The sequence below is a fragment of the Podarcis melisellensis genome (assembly GCF_964234715.1).
Source record: "Podarcis melisellensis genome assembly, chromosome: 11".
NCBI lineage: Eukaryota > Metazoa > Chordata > Lepidosauria > Squamata > Lacertidae > Podarcis > Podarcis melisellensis.
In genome coordinates this window covers 33,830,423-33,848,515 of record NC_138543.1, presented here as the reverse complement: position 1 = coordinate 33,848,515, position 18,093 = coordinate 33,830,423, and positions in this window count along the sequence as shown.

Sequence of the window (18,093 nt, the reverse complement as noted above, 5' to 3'; positions counted from 1 at the left end):
CTTCCCTCCCCCTTAGCCTCCTCCTCTTATCCCCAGGACTCCCTTCTGTCTGCAGCCTGACAATATCATTTGAGATCCTCAGGCCAAGAGACTGACAATGCCACCCAGCTGGCTATTGCTTTTCTCTTCAGGGAAGAGAAGAGAGAAGGCTTAAACCTGCAATCTGCTTCAGCATTTTTTCAGGACTTCCAAGTTAAAACATCCAAGCAACAAAAGACTCCTCTTGCTGCATATCAGAGCCTAGAGGCCTAGTCCACAAAAGTGTCTCCACAACCACAACAAACCTGTTAGCTCTTAAGGTGCCACAGATTTCCATGTTGCTTTTGCTGCCGCCTACTTCACACGTCTAAAACCCTTCTGGTACTTTAAAACATGGCTTGCTATGATGATGACGACTACATGTCATTTGGCAGGTTTCCTGAGCACTTGAAAAACTTTTAAAATACTCCTGTGTAAAACTCCCTGTTGTGCCTGCAGGGACCATTACCAAGTGTGGATTCAGAAAACAAAAAGGGATCTGTCCAATTGTTTAGATGAACATATGTAAAATATTAGCTGACACCAAGCTGCACCTGTGGAAACAAGCCTCTCTACAGATGGGTGTCCTAGTTAAGACATCAGAGACTGAGGCCTCTGTTACTTCTAACTAGCAGGAATTTCAACACAAAGCTTCCTTTTTTGACTTCAGATGATAGCTCAGCCCTGCACCTCTTGAATTCTGATGCCCCCAACAGCTGCCTCTGTTCCTAGATTCCAGGCACAGAAGGCTAAACAGTTCTCTCCTCTGCATCAAACTTCTGTCTCCTAAGGTGCACTGAACTCAGTGAGGCTTACTTCTGAGTAGACATACATAGGCTCACACACTGATGCTTCCAGACTCTGTTTTTGAAGGTTTTCTAAAAATAAAGTTCAGTAACTTGGGTTGTTTTTTGGCAGCTCTAATTTCTGTGTGACATTATGCTTGTATGTATGAAAGCCCCGTTGTGATTAGGATCACCGTCATAATTCATTAGTAGATAATAATTACATTTGTCAGTCACGTTATGCAAACTACAGTCTCAAAATGACTTAACGAGATAAAAGAACAACAAATAAAAGCAATTTAAAACCAGAATAATTTAAAACAATGAACAATGGAAAAATACAGAAAATGCTCATCCAATAATATATTATTTATTTATTACATTTATATACCACTTTTATCTTCCAAGGAGCTCAAAGTGGTGTACATGGTTCTCCTCCTCCCTATTTCACCCTCACAACAGCCCTGTGAGGTAGGCTAAACTGACCCAAGGTCAACCCAGTGAGCTTCATGGCTGAGTGGGGATTCAAACCCTGGCCTCCCAGGTCATAGTCCAACACTCTAACCATTACACTACACTAGGGGCACTGCTGAAAAGGACTGTTTTTGTGTGGCCACCCTAGGCACCACCCTCAGTTGAGGCACACGGAGAAGGGCCTCAGCTCTGGTCTTGTTTTTAAGGGGAGAAGTGGTCCTCTCCCCGCATGACATAGCAATTTATATACAGTGGTACCTCGGGTTACATACGCTTCAGGTTACAGACTCCGCTAACCCAGAAATATTACCTCAGGTTAAGAACTTTGCTTCAGGATGAGAACAGAAATCATGCTCCGGCGGTGCAGCAGCAGCAGGAGGCCCCACTGGCTAAAGTGGTGCTTCAGGTTAAGAACAGTTTCAGGTTAAGTACAGACCTCCGGAACGAATTAAGTACATAACCTGAGGTACCACTGTAGCTCTATAGTCTGCACTCCAAAGCTTTTTAAAAAGCCATTCAAACTAATAGCTACCACCACATCCTGTGGCAATGAGTTCCATAACTTAATTATGAGCTGGGTGAAGAACTGAGCTGAGGGGTCTCTGACACCCCACTGGAAATCACTCTGGTCACTGCTGTGTCTGCTTCAGCTTATCTGTGATTTGCCTTTATAGCCTTCCAGCTTTAACCCAAGCCATAAACACTGTAATCATTAACAGGATTCCCTGTTTCAAATACGCAAAAGCACTCATAAATGTAAGTCCTAGATGGTGATATATAATTACAAGCCTGTAACCAAAGCTATAAAATACTGAATGCTAGGAGGTTAAGAAAGAAGGAGGGACATTTTTATTACTTGTATGAAAGCTGGTTATACAGTGACTCACTTCTGCCTATTTTGACAAAAAGATGTGTTTTTAAAAGGATAAGGTTGCAGGGGTGGGGGGGGGGGAGTTCCTCAATAGTCCAAAGTGCCCTATACTTCCCAATTTCCTTTTAACACAGTGCAGCTTCACCTTTGTGTGCGCTGAATTAGGGAGGGATCCAGTAAGAAAAATAGCACTGGATTAGAATGATCAATGGTTATGTGATGTGCAAGCACTGTAGCCTGAGCTAATAATAAGAAACATATTCCCAGTAGGTAATTTCTAAAGTGAAAGATGTATGAGGCTGAGGCCTGTGACCTCAATTTTATTTATTTATTTACAAACATTTATATCCTGCACTTCCTCCAAGAAGCTCAGAGGGGCATGCATGATTTCCGAATCCTTATCCTCACAACAACCCTATGAGGTAAGTCCAGTGGGGTGTCTGTCTGTGTGTGTGTGTGTGTGTGAAGTGTCTAGCACAGGGATCAGCAAACTTTTTCAGGAGGGGGCTGGTCCACTGTCCCTCAGACCTTGTGGGGGGCCGGACTATATTTTTTGGGGGGGGAAATGAACGAATTCCTATGCCCCACAAATAACCCAGAGATGCATTTTAAATAAAAGCACACATTCTACTCATGTAAAAACACCAGGCAGGCCCCACAAATAACCCAGAGATGCATTTGAAATAAAAGGGCACATTCTACTCATATAAAAACACGCTGATGCCCAGACTGTTTGTGGGCCGGATTTAGAAGGCGATTGGGCCTGATCAGGCCCTTGGGCCTTAGATTGCCTACCCATGGTCTAGCAGCCTTTCTCAACCTATGGGTCCCCAGATGTTGTTGAACTACAACTCCCATCACTCCTAGCTAGCAAGGCCAGAGCTCAGGGATGATGGGAGTTGTAGTCCAACAACATTTGGGGACCCACTGGTTGAGAATCATTGGTAGCAGGTGGCACCCAGTGAGCTTTGTGTCTAAGAGAGGATTTGAACCTGAGCCTCTCTAAAAGTCCTAGCCCAACACTTTAAACCAGGCATCCCCAACATTCGGTCCTCCAGATTTTGGACTACAATTCCCACCATCCCTGACCACTGGTCCTGTTAGCTAGGGATCATGGGATCTAGAGAGCTAGGGATCAGTTGGAGGCCAAAACAGGCTGGGGATGCCTGCTTTAACTTCTATACCACACTGCTTCTCTTGGTGCCTTGGGGCTAATCCCAGTGATGTGTGTCAAGAACATGATTGCTTAGTTGGGGAAGACATTCTGCACATGTTCAAAGGCTCTTTTTTTAAAATCATCCTTCCACATTTTCCATAGATAGACAAATCAGGACATGATCTAGGACAGAGCTTGCCCTTGACCTCCCTGGATGGCTTAGTGTTGGTTAGCATGTGGTGCTGATTACACCAAGGTTGTAGTTTCGATCCAGCTGCGTATTCCTGCATTGCAGGAAGTTGGACTAGAGGATCCTCAGGGTCCCTTTAAACTCTATGATTTTGTGACTCTACTAGAGGCTAGTCACTGTCTCTTAGTCTCACAGAGTTGTTGTGGGGATTAAATGAGGAGCGAGGAACCACATACAGCACCTTGAGCTCCTTGGAGAAAAAGTTGGAATATAAACACAATAAATGAATTCTTCATATTGGAAGACAGTCAGAGAAGGAGTAGAATTATTTTAGCCACTTTTTCATTGAATCATTATTTGATCTAGAAATTAATATGTGGATTTTCGTGCATCCTCTCACAGAGCTACAATTCCCAGAGTTCCCTAGGAAGAGGAATTGATTGTTTAACCTTTCCGGGAACTGTAGTTCAATGAAGGGAATAGGTTTCTCCTAAAATCTCTCAGCGCCCTTAACAAACCACTGCTCCCAGAATTCTTTGAGGGAAGCCACGACTGTTTAAAACAGTCTCACAGTGCTTCAAATGTGTGTGAATGTGGCCTAGAATCTCACATGGCGAGCATGGGAAGTCACCCAGAGATATATAATTTGGCATAAAATTTGGTCTTTTTGATTGTATTATAATTTGGAATGTTTTTAATGTGGCTTTTATTGGATTGTTAAAATGGAAAACTTAATAAATATTATTTTTTTAAAAATAGAATCTCACATGGCTTCCCACTGAGTCTCTTTCTCAACCAAGACTTGGACCTGGCCAAACCAACTGACTTATATGCTGCGTACACACGATACCTTTAAAGCACATTTGAAGCACATTGCCCTGCAAAGCATTCTGGACACTGTAGTTTACCCTTCATAGACATAATTCCCAGCAACTCTTAACAAACTACAGCACCCATAATTCTTTGAGTGAAAGAAGTTGATTCGAATGTGCTTTAAAGGTATAGAAGAGAAAAACAGCACCCCCCACCCACTTAAAGAATAGCTCTCCTGGGGGGAGGACCCCAAAGCCCAACTCTCCACAACCAAACCCAAGATTCTGCACTAAAAAAAAAAACGTTACAAATTAGCACACAGTTGCTTATATTGCATAATCAATTCATGCTGCAGTATTTGGATTTCGCCAGATTTCAAAATGCTTTTGGCGAGGGGCAAGGTAGTAGAGACTAGTGTAATGAAGGCATGCTGAGATGATCTGGAAGCTGGATTATATTAAAGAGTCTGGATCCTATATGGCCAGGGACACACACAGACATGCAGGATATGAAAAAAGCCTGAGCAGAAGCTCCTTGATTCCTCGGGGGACGCTATGAAACTCAGCACCGCTCTCTGCTACTCAGATTGTGGTTTCATGCTAACAATCTCTCCCCAAAGTCTGGAACTGGTTTGCAAGAAATTTGTTGCTGTATTTGAAAATGTAAAATGTGTTGGTAGCTTGGGTTGGATTTATAGGCCATATGGTACTTTCTTGGCTGACTGACAATATGATCATAATTCTTTCAGCTGATTTTTGTGTGTGGTGAATAATCACAGTTAAGGGTTTATAATACCCTTCCAGTGTCTATTTTGGATCATGTAAATCAGTCAAAGGTGCTGGGTTGTTCTTAAAACAAGGCATTTTCATGTGATTTCCTACTAAAATATCCCGCAACTGGTGAGTGAGAATAAAGGCAGAAAGGTGTAAGAAAAACTGAGGTGAATTAATTTTACATATGGGAATTACTAACACAGCCCTTCTTGTTTTGCTATTGTACAGAGCCAGGCTGTTTCAAGACATTCTGCTACCTGAGGTGACAGACAAGATAAGCATTCCTGGCTTTTTGTTGGCCTGCAATCATCTCTGCTCTTTTCTGGGCTGACAAAAACTTTTTGCTGCCCTTCATGGGGGTTGTTTTGACAAATTTCATGTGCTTTTATTATATTTCTACCTATCAGCCCTGAGTGCTCACTGAAAGGACAGATCATGAAGCTGAGGCTTCAATACTTTGGCCACCTCATGAGAAAAGAAGATTCCCTGGAAAAGACCCTGATGTTGGGAAAGATGGAGGGCACAAGGAGAAGGGGACGACAGAGGACGAGATGATTGGACTTGAAGCTACAAACATGAGTCTGACCAAGCTGTGGGAGGCAGTGGAAGACAGGAGTGCCTGGCGTGCTCTGGTCTATGGGGTCACGAAGAGTCAGACATGACTAAACGACTAAACAACAACAAAATGCTTAAATACACTATAAGTCACTTGGAGATCTCTTTTGTGTAACAAGCGACTAAACAACAACAACAACAACAACACCCTTTCCAGGTACAGAAGCCAGCCAGACTGTCTATTGAATCCATCCACAACCATACATACAAAGCACAAGCCCCAAGGAATCCTGGGAATTCTCGTTTACGCCCTCACAGAGCTACAATTCCCAGCACTCTTAACAAACCACGGTTCCCAGGATTCTTTGAGGGAAGCCATGCGCTTTAAATATGTGTTAAATGCGTTTTAGATGTATGGTGTTGATGGGGCAGTGTTCCAAGGATGATGTCCTCTACTGCACCCGAGGACAGCAGGCTAGCCTAGTGGGCGCAGGGCAAGCTATATGCCCCACACCACCCTGTTCTACTTCCTCTGTCCTCATCCCTACTTCCTGTCCTCAAACATCGTGGTAAGGCAAATGAGGGCAGGGAATGTTTTTTTTTTTAGCTTGAGGGCCACCTTCCATCCTTTGCAGTGTTCTGGGGCTGCATGCCAGCGGTGGAGTGGGAGAAGACAAAAAGTGGGTGTAGCAGGCAAAGGTGGCTGAACTTTGTACCACAGGCTACCTACACACACATCTCCAGCCTTCGTGCAGAGGCAACTGAAGGTTGCATTTCAGCTAGCCAAACACAGGCATGGAGAGCACAGAGTAGGACTGGTCAGGCTGTGCCCTGGGGAGAATCTCAAGGTCTGGCTAGAGAGACTTGGCCTAATGGTAGAACCAGGGCTGGTGCAGGGGCTGTGGCAGATGCCCAAAGGATGCTGTACAGTGGTACCTCGGGTTAAGTACTTAATTCGTTCCAGAGGTCCGCTCTTAACCTGAAGCACCACTTTAGCTAAAAGGCACACTGCCTAGAAAACCTGTTGTTAACGGATGGGATAAAAATGCTGTAAATAAATATAATAAATAGGAATTGATTGATTGATGGTATTTTTACCCCTTTTCTTCATGCAAAAGCATGGTTCTCCCCTCTGCCTATTTTATCCACACAACAGCCCTGTGAGCAATCCATACCCATTTCCCTAGGTATAAGCCCCACTGAACTCAACAAGACATACATTTGAGAAGACATGTATAGAATTGCTCCACTATGCTTCCATTTTAGCCAGCTAGATTCTGGAGTTCTAATAAGTCTTCCATGCCCCTTGCCAATATTCCTCAAAAGAACAGCTTCCTGCGGTCATCGTATCTCGAATGGCACAAGGAGAAGGTTTGCAATTAGGAACTGAAGCCATTCCAAAGTCCACGTTAACCTATAAAAACATAGTAGCAAAAGGAACCAAATGTTTCCAAGAATTCTGAATCTTGCTTAATTTCCACTCACTGTCTGTTTGCATAAAGTTATGCAAACTTCGGCTTGGAGTTTGCAATCAAACCACAAGGCAGGCAAACATTATTTTTAGCAGTGGTTAGCTTTCATTTCCAAAGTTTCTCCTGGCATGAAGCTGAAGAGGATTTGTCCATTTCTATTTATTTAATACTGCCTTCAAAACAGTGGGCTCGAATAAGAACAGCAATTGCTGTCCAATGCTGTGAGCATGTCATGTGGTTAAAGCAACATACTGTAAGCACAACACACTTTGGAACTGTATGCAACTTCAATAAGTTAGCTTTGTTAGCTTTTCTTCTACCTTCCTTCCCCTTATAGATTGTAATGTCTTTGGGGTAGAGGCTGCCATCATGCACTGCCATTGTTGCTTATATTACTCTGTACCTCACCATGAGCACTTTATACATAACAACTGGGACCTACAACAACAAAATGTTGCAGTGTGGAAGGTTCCTGGTCAGTCTTTCAGCCTGCCAGACAGACACGCCCACACTCTGCCAATCTGCACCATCAACATTCTATTGGTCCTGAAAGCTTACAGGTCTCTGTTGGAATGCATTTTAAATGCTTCTTTTGGTTTTAATTTACAAACAAATATACTTCTCCATACTTAGGGAATTTCCTGAGCAAGTAGAAACCACAATCTTTATTTCTGGGGTGGCCTGGTTTTACTTCCAAGATGGCAGGTACAGGTTCACTCAGGTTTGGTACTTGATGGAATGATGGAAGTTGCGGCACTAAGGCTGGTCGTTGGAATGTCCAGTGGAGACCACAATGCTAAGATTTCACACATCTCCTTGGCACTGTTTCTCTGAAATGCGAGAAATCGTCTGTGCCTACTATGCTTTGGGAAAGTAAAGCCTTCTACTTCTTAGACATTTTAAGAAGAGGCCTGGCTCAGCTTTTTGTCTTTTTGCGAAGCCAGCTGCAAGTGACAAGGTAAATAAAGGGTCACACCTTCATGACCATTATACTGTATTTTTAAGCATTCCCTTCACAAAGATGTCCGGTGAAGCTCTCTTTCTCAAGTTCTTTAGCAGTCAGGATGAAAAAAATGTATTTCTGTGAGTATTTGGGTGCAATGCACTTTTGCTCAATCTGTTTTAATGCTGTTTTGTGGGGGAGGTTCTTGTCTTTGAGGATCTCTGATCCTGTAGTATATCTATTGATCTCTGCTTTTCTTTCTCCCTTTCTGAAGGTTGCAGCCTAGGCAAGGAGAGGAGGCAGAAATTGGGAGAATGATGATTAGGAGCAAACTTCTGAAAGGGGGAGGGAGGAATTAGGGACTATCCTCTTTGAAAATGTGTACAAGGCTCTTTAATGGTCCCCTGGTTCATTTTCCACTTGGCTGCTTTACGGCTGAACTGTAAACTAAAAATGACATGGGCTCATTAATTTGGCAGCGACTGGCAAGGTTTGGTCATGTAGCATACCCAGAAAGCTATTGTTTAAGGCTGGGTCATGTCAAAGGTCAAGCAGACTATGGCTGAAGCTCCTCAAAGATTGAGCTGAGGAGTCATAGAGAGCCTAACCTTCCTCTGTAACCTCTGGTTGTCCTCAGCCGTGCGACCAGCTTGGCATTTCTGGGGAAGGCTTGCCAAAAAGCTGTCGAGTTACTAGCAATATTATGTCAGATGGCTTCTTCTCCAAAGCTGCCTCAATTATATCATCCTCCATTTGTGTCTGACAAACCGTGTTTGTGATGGGAAAGAAATGAAATTGCCGCCTCTGCACGGGGCAACGATTGGGGTGAGAGATGGATGGACGGACGGATGGATGATCACGAGGAGGAATTGTGGAGATGGTGTGAAGCCAAGCTCAAAATGCTTCAAATGTCAAATGCGGCAGACTCAAGAAAAAAACGCTTTTGGACATTGGGTTGATTGCATTTGTTTGGTTTAGAGAACAGATTGTTAATGCTGTGGGTTGTCAAAAAATTGAACTCAGCAGCAATCACACTGGTCCCATGGAGTTCCGTCTGGGTTCAGGGTTAACACAGGCACTGCACTTTCAGATGAAGCAGGGGCAGGGAACCTTTCTCAGACTGAGGGCCACAATCCCTTCTGGGCAGCTTCCCAGGGGCCACGTGCAAGTGGTAGGTGGTGCCATAGGCAAATGGGGAAGAGCAAACAGAATCATAGAATGGTAGACTTGTAGAATTGTAGAGTAGGAAGGGAACCTGAAGATAATATTGTCCATCCCCCTGCAATGCAGGAATATGCAACTGTTCCATGCAAGAATGAATGAATTTATTAATACGGTCACAGACCAGCATCAACACACACAATATCACAGATAATAAAAAAATATCAGAAATACAAGGGACAATATGAATATAACAAGGCTTTAAATATAAAAATTAAAATTAATTGTTAGCGTGTCCCCTGTAATTAACATTTAGGGGTTTGAACATTATGGGATACCACTTGCTTCCTGTGATGGATTGCAGACGCACAGAATCCCATGCAAGAATCGAACTTATAACCATGGCATTATCAGCACCATGCTCTAACCAACTGAGCTATCCATTGGGGTTCTTTTTGTTTCTGTTTTGCATTTGCACTGTAGGCTAGCTTACATTCACACAAATACACACACACACACACCTCCGTCCTCCATCTAAGCAAGAGAGAGGTATTTGCAGAATTCAAGGGAAATTTCCAGACAGGCAAAAGGGCTCAAGCAGGGTGGAGAAGTGTGGGTGGGTGAGGAGGAATTTATCCTGATGAAAGTCCCATGGGTCAGACAGACAGGCCTGGAGGGTCACATTTGGCCCCTAGGCCTGAGGTCACATCCCCACCCCTTTTGCTATCATTTTTCCTCAAAGAGCCCTAGGTGGGGTAGAGCTGCTTCACTAGTTCCCCATCTGGTGGGCCACTGTTGCTTACCAGGGGGGAGGGGAGAAAATGCAAGGTGTGGGAGAGAGATGTAAGGTGCAAATGCACCAGTGGAGCCAATTTGGCACCCTTGCCAGTGTGTTTGCACTGTGCTGTCCTCCCTGCTGCTTCATGCCCCTTAGGAGCAGAGCGCAGGGCCCAGTTTGGCCAAATTGCTCCAATGGCTTTAAGGTCAGCCCTGATGAGACTGTGCAGGGGTTGGACTGACAAGCCCTGCACCTTCTAGGTCCCTGGTGTCAATATTCATAGTACAGGCTCAAGGACTTGTTGTGGAAATAAAGGGGGGGCACTTATTGGAAATCAGTTTTGTTACCTCTTCCCCCCCATACCCCGAGACAATGAGCCCAGCCACCTTTTATTCACAGTCACATAAGCACTACACTACAGCATGGCCATAAACCTGTACGTTCAACCGCTGAAATATGCACCCAATATGTAGCAATGGAGATTTATGTTACTGCGTTATGAATGGACTGTGCATTTTGTGAATTACCTAAGAGCCACCAGTAGGGAGCTCTAGAATCCAACAGCTAACCAATTGGGTGCTACCAAACAGCGACCCCTATTGATGAAAGTAGGTAACCAGCAGGGAATGCTTCATCTCAGCCTTTGCACTGTTGACTGAACACCCCCTGCTGTGCAGATAATGGAGAAAGCTTGTAAATTGTATCCCTTCTGGCATCCGGGCCAACTCTATTACGCTGGTGTAAACCCTGGTGCACCAGAAGCACAGAATAGCAGCAAATAAAATCCACTCATACATCAGCAACTGATAAGATTTGTCAACCAGTTCTTCCAAATTCTTCCTAAATTATAAAGCTCCAAGATACAGGCCAAAAGAGAGCAGGTCTGGTAAGAGCGAGGCATACAATGGGCACCACCAGTGAAAAGGCTCTGTTCCGTGTAACTCCTGCCCTGTCATTTGATAGAGTGCCCACTTGCCCTCTTTCTTGACATGGAATGCTGTCTATTGGAGTCTCCAGGGTGGCAACAAAAAGCAAACTAAAAATGCTTTTGCAGTTCATCAAAACTATCCAGCAATATCAAGTTATAGGAAAACTGGTGCTATTAACAGTAATCCTTCTAGTTGGTTAATTGGTTCGGCAACTTCCATGCACATGACGTGTGATGCTAATTATTTCCCCCAAGAGTTAAATGATCCTAATCAGAGGCAGCTATAGGAGAACTATGAGAGTCAGGTGAGGGTCAGATGCCTTGTCAATCCCTGCAGGTATATAAGAGGACGACGCGGCCTGCCCAATATACCTGGTGTTATGTTCATATGTTCTGAACTTAAAAGTTGACAGACAACCTTTATTACTGTGTAATGTACTTTACAATGTTCCTGACATATATTTCAGCTTTCTGGATTTATTTTTCATCTGGCCTTCACATATGAAAGGCAGAGTGATTTAACACCTGTATAGATTTTGCATCCATGTGATGAAATGGAAAGTATGCCATTTACAATAAACTTTGCGTAAAATCATTGCATAAAATTTGCATTTAATTTGAATGATTCTAAGAATGTCAGGCAAAATGGTCGGGCCTCGCACATGTTCACTTCATCAAATTACGCCTCATGCTATCTGTTGCTGCTGCATATTGTAGTCTCCATCATCTGAGGCAACAGGTTGACAAAGGCTGCTGTAGAGTCTCAGAAGTTGAAGCAGCCCAGGAAAGATGCCAATAATAATGGCGAGCTTGTTTCTTTGAAGTCTGACCACAGCCACTGTTCTCTTCTGTCTCCTCGACACTTAAGTGTAAATGTAATTGGTGTGGGGAGCAATCCTAAAAAAAGCTCAACAACTTTGGCTGGCTCTCACGCATGATGTACACTTCATCAAATCTGGCCTTCTTTGAAAAAAGCTTGGACACCAGTGTCCTAGTGGAACAACCACTTAATTATCTTGAACTGCTCCAATAATGTGTGGGTCCCTCCCTGAATAGTGGAGAGTTCTAAAGATGCTTTCTTGAGATCACTTAAAGAACAATACCATTTGCAGAACACGCTTCAAGTACCTGCTTTTGTAGAGAAAATCATTGTGGTTAAAATGTTCTTTAATAGCATTTTAACAAGCAAACACATACATATAACTGCAGTACTGGACATGATGGGACTTAATTCCAAGTAAATGTTCATATAATTTAGTCCGTGTCAGGGGGGAAAGGTCAGGCATAATTAAATATGTAATAACGATGCCAATGATTGCACTGTGAAATCAACCATTTTGCTCAAGGCCCACAAAAAGATAATAATATTTTTTAAAAACAACAATGGCCACCCAAGATGCTATCAGGAATCCTCCCATTACCATTCTCAAGAGTCACTCCCTCCCTAGACCTCACCCTGTACAACCTTGTTCCCCCATCAAAATGTACTGACTCTCCATCATACATTCCAGGATGGCGTGTATTTTAAATGAATTAATCAAGGGGGGGAATAAAATGCAATCAGCACTCTTTTTTGGGGGGGTGGCTCTCCAAGGGGAAGGCCCATTGCTCCATGGTAGAGCATCTATCTTGCATGTTGAAATTCCCAGCTTCAGTCCTCAACATCTCCAGGTAGTGCTGGGATGGACTCCTGCCTGAAATCCTGGAGAGCCATTGCCAGTCAGTGTAGGCAATATTGAGCCAGATGGAGCAGTGCTCTGAACCAGTACAAGAGGCAGCTTCCTGTGTTTGAACGGTACATATATAGAACTGCATGTGCACCTTGGTCTTTCTGCACTATCAGGAAACTCCGGAGAAACAGAATTCTGAATGAAGAGTACATAACATAGGATCTCTTTTAACCTCCCGACGAATGCGCATAGGGATTAGGGAAGTGCAGCTTGTCTCTGTAAGATCCTGCATTCTCCCTACACGTGTTGAACCTAACATTCACGTGAAAAGGGATGTTTGTGCCTTGTTGGCATTTGGGGTGTTTCTGCGCTGTTAATGATAAAATATAATATTCTCCCCCTCCCCGCCATACCGATGATCACATTTTCCCTTGAAACTAAGCCAGATAGGATGACATTCCAATCTAAATCCCTCTCTCTATCCAGTCAGGAGTCGTGGGGTGAGAAGAATGAGGGAGGGAAGCCTTTTCTTTGGCTAGACGATTCCTGTTCAGGACATCCACATCTGAAAATAATACCTCTACTATTTATGCACGTGGTCCTGTCATGACCTCGTCGACTAGGATATATTAAGCAAATTTCTCCAGTGTTTTCTTTTCTCCGTGATGGCTGCTATTGACATGGTTGTGTGATGAAGGCTTTCGAAAGAACTCGCTGTGCATCAGGGCAAGCAACAAAAATGGCATCTGAACTTTCTGGGAGAGAGTTGCCGGTTCTGATGCGGTTTCTTTGCTTTAATCAAAGCCCTGAAAAAAGGAAGGAGGATAAATATGTAAGCTGGCATTTGTTCCCTTAGAAGCAGTCAGCCTAATGACTTTCACAGAAAGTAGTTCAGAGGCTCAGGTGACAAAACGGAAGATTACCACAAAAGCATAACAGTTCAGTTCTTACAGATTTAACTTTGTAAGAGGCTGCATTCTTGTTTATTTAAGAGTTAGAAACAGAAAGCAAATATCTGTATACTATTGGCTACAGCCCTTAAGGAATACCATACATACAACCATTTAAGAATACTTCACTCAGATCAGTCTCCTTGCTTTCCACATTTTGATTATCTTAAATAAACGATTCTAAAAATTATTATGTAGGACTTGTCAGTCAATCGGCTACTCAGTTTTTGTTTTTAGTGCCCAAGAGAGGAACATGCTGCACAAAGATATGTGGGTATTTGTTTTCTTACAATTTTGTGAAATATTTTGGACATTTCATTTGCCTTTTCTTGTTCTTATAGCCTATCAAGGAGAGCTTGCAAACTGTCATCTAGTGGGGCAGGGTGACAATAGTTGGACTATAAAAGTATTCAACATGGCACAGCAAATTCTTCAACTGACTGCTACCTGTCGGATGAGTATTGGCTTGTCAATACACAAGCATTAAGAATACTAAAGAAATGTGAATAATCCTATTGGGAGAATTCACATAAGCAATTGATAACTGAAGATGTAATCCTACCTACTTCCTGAAAACTGGCCAGCTAACCAAAAGCAATTTAATAGCTGGTTTGTGATAGCTGGTTTGTTAGTAGCAGGGTATCTATCATCTATCTATCATCTATCTATCTATCTATCTATCTATCTATCTATCTATCATCTATCTATCTATCTATCTATCATCTATCATCATCTATCCATCCATCCATCCATCCATCCATCCATCACCTATCCTCTCTCTCTCATCTATCTCTCATCTATCTATCTATCTATCATCTATCATCTATCTATCTATCTATCTATCTATCTATCTATCTATCTATCTAATCTATCATCTATCTATCTATCATCTATCTATCTATCATCTATCTATCTATCTATCTATCTATCTATCTATCTATCATCTATCTATCTATCTATCTATCTATCTATCTATCTATCTATCATCATCTATCTATCTATCATCTATCTATCTATCTATCTATCTATCTATCTATCTATCTATCTATCATCTATCTATCATCATCTATCTATCTATCATCTATCATCTATCTATCTATCTATCATCTATCTATCTATCTATCTATCTATCTATCTATCTATCTATCATCTATCCATCCATCCATCCATCCATCCATCACCTATCCTCTCTCTCTCATCTATCTATCTATCTATCTATCTATCTATCATCTATCTATCTATCTATCTATCATCTATCTATCTAATCTATCATCTATCTATCTATCATCTATCTATCTACCATCTATCTATCTATCTATCTATCTATCTATCTATCTATCATCTATCTATCTATCATCATCTATCTATCTATCATCTATCTATCTATCTATCTATCATCTATCTATCTATCTATCTATCTATCTATCTATCTATCTATCTATCATCTATCTATCTATCTATCTATCTATCTATCATCTATCTATCATCTATCTATCTATCTATCTATCTATCTATCTATCTATCTATCTATCTATCATCTATCTATCTATCATCATCTATCTATCATCTATCTATCTATCTATCTATCTATCTATCTATCTATCTATCTATCTATCTATCTATCATCTATCTATCTATCTATCTATCATCTATCTATCTATCATCTATCTATCTATCTATCTATCTATCATCTATCTATCATCTATCTATCTATCTATCTATCTATCTATCTATCTATCTATCTATCTATCATCTATCTATCTTCTATCTGTTTATTCTTAAAAATCATCTTGCTCATAAAATTATAGTGTTAAAAGCAATAAACTTTGGAATCTAAGTTCACTTCCTGGCCCTATGTTTAAAGCATCATCACTGGGCTGAGCTGCCAACAGAAAGTATTAAGTGAGGTATTACTGTATTCATAATTTAAAAAGTAAGGGAGAGCATCACATATCCAGCTTTTTTTGCATGCCCCCAAGGAAGGGGACTGTTCAACCCTTCTATTTTCCCCTATCATTGAACTCAAGTAGCCAGGAAAATTGTCCATATCTTTAATTCTATCTGCCTCTAAAATTAAAGCAAAAGTGGAAACTTTTCATACCACACAGGTGCTGTCATTGTCCTATCTTTGTTATATAGTGCCCTAATGCCCGTCTACATGGCAATAATTTGGTAACATTGGAAGCACTGCAGAAAAACTAATAAAGCAGAATGATTTGTGAACAGTCTAGTATAAATCCATCATGAATGCACTATCATTGCATCAACAATATGTTGCAGAACACACCCACAAAAATACACCAGTCTGGAGGTACCCTACTTGTTGGGAGAGGGATACCCAAATGTGGAATAAGGGGCTTTCTCCTCACCAGGCTCCATTCTGCACACATGAACCCAAACTAAAAAGGAAATAGGTACACAGGTGCCTGTTCCTTCCACATGAGGTTCATCTTTATTAGACCAGATAGCTCTCTATGAGCCAGAGAAATATATTTATAAAAATGAAATGGAATGCATTGCCCAAATCTAGATGTTTTATGATACAGACCAATGCAATCAAACAGAGGGAACTGCTCCAATTAAGATTAAGATCTGACTAAATATCCATGTTTTAAAACTGCAGTTAATGAATTGGTCCCATCCATTCATATCTTCTGTTTCAATCAGCACCAGGCAATGGAAGGCAACAGTAAAAGGATTGCAAGAAATTAAAGGATTTCTTATAGCAAACAATCCCTACAAGCAATGATCCACATTTTCCCCATTAAGGGGCTCAAGACATTAAGGTGACAAGCAATATATTTTGTAAAACAACAGGGATTTAAGAGGCAGACATGTACAGATGTTGCATTTTCCATACATTTTTGTGGTCAGGGAACAATGTTTGAAGATATATGTGTGAGGTCATTTGAATGCACTCTGCAATTGGTCCTCCTTAGGCACACGAGACCATCTGGTGGTCAGATGTGGATGGCAGGTAGACCGATTTGTTTTGCACTGAAGTCACTGAGGAATGGAAATGTCAAGTACCCCAACAGGGCAGAGGAAAAAATGGTAATTACCCGCCACCCAGCAGCACAGCAGCATCTGCTGAGCAAGCCTCTAGAAAAGTAATCCAGTCAATGAAGTATGAAATTACAGGCATCGTTGTGTTTCTTTTTCTTTTGTGCAGAGGAAGGAGCATGCCAAGTCCTCACTGGAGTGGTTAGGAAGAGTGATTTCTGAGTATCTACGCGCGGTGGTCCACATGAGTTGAAAGACTGGTAATTGGAGAAATTGCTCTACAATCACTTAGCTGGGAGGTTCCTGAGAGCTGTGATGAGTTTCTTGACATATGTGTGTGTGTAAATGCTGCTTTCATTAGTTATTTGAGACTGGTTGCAAAGCCTTTAAACTGCTCTGTTGGTGGCTTTTAGGACTAGAAGCTGCCTGGGTGTGCTTTTTGCACATCCCCACATTGCCCAGATTCATTTCCCAAAAGCCCATCCCTGATGGAGGCTCTCAGCTGATACAACAGTCTTTTGCTGGGCACTGCTCCTAAGAAGGCAAGGGTGATGCTTCGTTCGCCACTTTTCTGCTGTCTGTACTATAGCCTAAGCGTCACCAACCTTTTTTGGACTAGTGGATACATTTCAAATATTGAGAGTGTTCTGTGGGTGTCAGTCACAAAATGGCTACCGTGGTGGGTAGCACAATACAAAACAGCTGTTGTGGAGGGTATGGCATAACAGAAAATGGCTGCTTCAGGAGACCTGGCACCCACAAAATTAGAGAGGGAGTACAGCAATTGTTGCCCCCCCCCCCAACAATCTCATGTTTAACATGGGAAACCCATCATGTTGTTCTGGTCTCAATTGTGGAGATATACAGCTGTAAAAGGCAAAAGAGCGCTGTTTTACCCAATGTCAATCCTAAACCAAAGCCCAGAATGCCACCCTGTACCCACTTATTGTTGGGGAGTTGGGCGGTTGGGGAGAGAGCTTTACTCTCTTGCTCCAAGCACATTAATGCTTAGATAGATCTTCATCTACCCTCATCCACCTTTAAATAAACATACCCCACGAAAATACTTAGGCTAGAATAAATCGCAGACATTTAGCTTTTTACTCCTCATGCCTGCATTAAGAGATTGGGTGTGTGCACATCTTCTGTCATTTGGAGAGGCGTTGCCTTGTTTTTGTTTATTTGGTGGGTGTTTTGCCTGTTTGGGGTAGTTATACTTACTTTATTGAACAGGTTATTCGGGACTTGGCAGGCCTCTATAGCAGCCATTTTGTGGTAGTGCCCATTACAGTTTCTCAGACTGCCAGATGTGCCCCCAGAAGATTGGGACTCCTTCCACTGTGCTCTACCCAGCAGCAGAACGCTTACACCTCCCCCTCCCCCTCACTTGATAAGGGATACATGTGTGCTTATGTGTTGTATCAGATAAGCACTCATGCAAAACAAAGGCAAAGTTTTGAAACTATATGGATATCAGGGAGGGAGTGGAATTGCCAGAAGTCCTGACGGTGCTATTCACTGTGTGCATGTTAGTAGAGAAAATTGCAGCAATG